This window comes from Poecilia reticulata, linkage group LG16 (assembly GCF_000633615.1).
Source record: "Poecilia reticulata strain Guanapo linkage group LG16, Guppy_female_1.0+MT, whole genome shotgun sequence".
Lineage (NCBI taxonomy): Eukaryota > Metazoa > Chordata > Actinopteri > Cyprinodontiformes > Poeciliidae > Poecilia > Poecilia reticulata.
Genome location: NC_024346.1, coordinates 25,694,734 through 25,698,754, shown reverse-complemented (window position 1 = coordinate 25,698,754; position 4,021 = coordinate 25,694,734). Strand labels below are relative to the sequence as shown.

At 39.0% G+C, this 4,021-nt stretch overlaps 1 protein-coding gene across 1 annotated transcript in view; it reads left to right on the top strand.

The window, feature by feature from the left end:
• Window positions 1-3,742: 3,742 nt before the first annotated feature.
• The window catches only part of LOC103478279 (zinc finger protein 516), a 57,513-nt gene continuing 57,234 nt past the window's right edge, over window positions 3,743-4,021 (top strand). The window contains exon 1 of the mRNA XM_008432004.2: window positions 3,743-3,890. The gene's annotated coding sequence lies outside the window, so the exon portion shown is untranslated. The remainder of the gene's footprint in view (window positions 3,891-4,021) is intronic.

Here is a 4,021-nt window from a genome sequence, read left to right as displayed (position 1 = left end):
ACTAACAGTTGAATTTGGACAGCAAATTCAACTGTTTTCAAACAAATGCTTAAATAAAAACAATAAAAAGTAAATGATATTTAAGAAAACTTAAAGTAGAAACAAGAATTACTACTTAGCCTGTCTACATCGACTTGAGTACTGGTTAGTAGGTAAAAGGCTGAAGGGTTTTGTCTCACCAGGTGTTCAGCAGCAGAGGAGCACCACAGGGGTCTGTGCTCTCACCATTTCTTTTCACTCTGTACACCTTTGACTTCCAGTACAAAAAAAGACTCCTGTCATCTCCAGAAATAGTCTGATGACTCTGTGGTCATTGCATGTATCAGAGATGGTCAAGAAGCTGAGTACAGACATCTGGTGGACCGCTTTGTCTCATGGTGTGGGAACAATCATCTCATCTCGAATGTGAACACAACAATGGAGATGACTGTTTTCAAGGTTTGTCTGTTGCAGAGAGTGTTGGGTGTAGCAGAATCACAGCCAGGGACTTGAAAAGGCTTAACAACCTGATAAAGAAAGCTGGTTCTCTTCTAGAGATGACTGTGGAACCTCTGGAGATGATGGTTCAAAGAAGGAATCTTCATAAAATCAAGAAATCTATAGACAACCATGAACATACAAGAACAGAGTGTCTTCAGTCAGAGTATTATATATACTCTGACGTTTATAATATTAAAACGCTGCAGGAAATCCTTCCTAAACACAGCGTCTACAACTCTTTGAAAAAACTGGCATAATATGACTTACAACAACGTTTAGCTTCACCAGGGGCGATCCTACCATGTTTGGTGCCCTGGGAGAATCACCCAGGGTGAATGCCCCTCACCCCATCACACACCTACCGTGACACATATTTTAAATTTGACACACTCAATTTTAGAATAATACTATAAACATCCGTAGCAAGACATGAACATAGTGCATACCATGAAGTTAAAAATATACAATTCAATATAAATTCATTGAATATAAGGTATTTCTAAATAGAATCAATAGTCAGATATTTATGAAATTATGTGTATGACCAATGCGGTTTTGGAAGCTATTGCCGCCCTATATGAGATGCCACCCTCGGCAGGTGCCCACATCACCCATATCAGACAACGCTACTAAGTTTCCCCTCGAGGATTAATAAAGTATTTTTGAACTGATTTGAATATTTGACTATTAGTGCAGCTAGAAAAGGAAGCAATGTCGTGTTTCCTCTCATTGGTCACGGTAAGTGTAGGGTGTAAAAGCATAGGAAGCCCCTCTCAAGCTCTGGGCACAGTGGACTCACAGAAGCATCCCTGCCTCTATAATTTGATGGCCCGGCACTGACAAGACGTTCGTGTGTCTTAAGTCACCGGTACATCTGCAGTCGGCTGCATAGCTCCTTGTCACAGCTCTCGGGCTGAGCAAACAACCCTGACCTCCACATAGCACCCAAAACAACAAAGCCGAGTGACGGTGACTACACATAACTTTGTGCACAGAGAGCCGGAGCTCATTTCATCAACACATAGATCTGAATACCATCAGGATGTTTAATCCTTAAAATATGCGAACAACTGGGTGGTGATGTGATCTGAGCAGTTGACCATATGATAAAACTGCTGCCATCTGAATATATGCGTGATCAGTATTACTAGAACCAAGCAGAAACCCTTGCTCGGATGTTTACAATCAAATCAAAAGGTTAATTTTTCAAGCTTTTCTTGATTTTCAGGTCCTGCATTGGAAGCTTTAATAAACAAAGGTCTGGTGACTTTTTCAGGGCGTGTCAGAAATGACCTGATTGGTGAGATTAAGTTTTGCTTTGAGCAAGCTGGCATGCTTGATTATTTTACAGTCAAAACTATAGCAGCTGTTAATCTTTATGTCATGGTAGTCACGGTCATTATCTGAAGACTTTTTTTTTTGTTTACCATTTTTTTGCTGCTTGACATTTCATCTTGCTTACGTGGAACAGGATTGAGAACCTGCTGGACGAAAACAAAAATGTTATCAACTAAGGCCAAAAGGACTAAATTTGGCTTATTTTCAATTCTTAATAAGATAGACAGCTGTGATTTCCTTGTATAATGACAAGGTTTTGGCAAATTATTTGGCTAGAGGGGATAAAAATTGTTTTTTTTTTGTACTGTACAAGTGAAAATTTACAGCACGTGTGTATATCCGCATAGAATTAATCTATACTCATGAGTTTCAAATGTTTTAGTGAGCTAGCAACACTGCTCAAACATTTGTGTAACAGCAGACATTTTAAACAGGCATACAACAGGACACACTTTTCCACTTTGTCATATTTAGTTGCTTTAAGTCATAAAAACAAACAAAAGAAAACATGACATTGGTGAAGCAGAATTTTCTCTGACAGTTACAAAGAGGGAAAGCCACAAAAGGTCATTATTAGAGAAGCTGGCAGAGGGCTTTATTTAGGCTTATTCATGGAAAAGTTGACTGAGAGGAAAAAATGTGGGAGACAAAGTGCACAAGCAACATGGAAATCCATTGACTTCCTAAAAGAAGTTTTTGTTTTGAACAGGGATATTCTAAGGTATTTGCAAACTCTGCAACTTCTTGAAGTGCCCAGCAGACCTGAAAGGAAATGTTAATAAATACAGAAGTTATACACACATGCAGGTGTATCTCAAAACATTTGATATCATCAAAAGTTAACTTATTTTAAGGACTTAATTAAAAAAGAAGTCAATCATTTATTTATTTATTGTTGTGACTTTCCAGTAATAAAAAAAAGTCAAATTTCAGTTTTCAAGAAAATATGAACTCTTATAACCTCTGAAACGGGTAACTCTTGTTGCCTGTGCATCTTTTTTTTTCCACACTTTTTTCTTCCACTCAACTTACTGTTGTTATGGTTACATACAACGCCACATGATTCTTTCTGTGTTACAAATCCTAATTCTGGTATTCAATTTAATTGATATTCAATTTATTCTAAATTAATCAAAAATCTATTCAGATTTGTGTGTTTTTATTAACTGTAAAGTAGTCTTAAAATTAAGAGCTTGTAATGTTATCACTCTGTGTGTAATTAATACATAAGTCTCACTTTTTTAATTTAATTACTGAAATAAATGTAGTTTTTTTTTCATTTTGATTCCAATTTAATAGTATGTGTTTACGACTAGTGCACATGTCAACATGGCTTCGGAGGACTTTGAACTGCTACGCAGTCGCAAAGTTCGCTTGTAACTAAGGCATCCTGTCCTCATTACTGTTTTATTTGCCCATGTGTAAAGACATTTGATAAAGGATAGAATTACTTTGAATTTTGCTGAAAAAAGTTCGTTATTGTTTGGCCCAAATAGGCACTTCGGGTGCTCACGCGCTGTCAAAAATAATGTCTCTCGATTGACAAAGGGGTGTATTAAATGACTCCCAGTGTATTTTCTACATGTAATTGTGCAGCACGTTTCATAAATCCGCTAACCCCATCAATATATCGGTATACTGGCAGAGTCGCGTCGTTTTGGGCCACTTTTCAGAGTCTCCCCAGCGGTATCAACAACTTTTCGCTGATGAGACAATAGCAGATAGTTCCATTTAATGCGGGAGCAGCCATCGAGCTCGTGCAAGGGGGCGTCAGGAAATCGTCAAGAGTTCTCCCGCGAGCTCAAAACCGGCCGAATCTACAGTAGCGCGTGACGTCTTCTGACGTGCGGCGCTTCTGCTTGTTTATTTACCGCGCGAGCGTAACACAACAGCCGATGTGAAAATGTAATGCGGAGAAGCTTCCCTTCTCTTATTCCCACCCCTACGGGGACGGAATGGACTCGACCTACTCAATCATGCACTTCAGCATACACTGCAAAGAGCATGCTTTCACCTTTAGGATTGTCTCTGCTTCTTGAAGTCACCCTGGAATTCTCTCGTGAATAAAGCAGGTAAGACCGACCTTACTTTTTCCTCGTCTTTGATCCACGCACGGAGTTCAGTGAAGTGTTTTTTTTCCCCCCTTCCCTCCTCAATAGACTGTGTGTATGTATGTGTGTGTGCGTGTGTGTGTGTGTGTGTG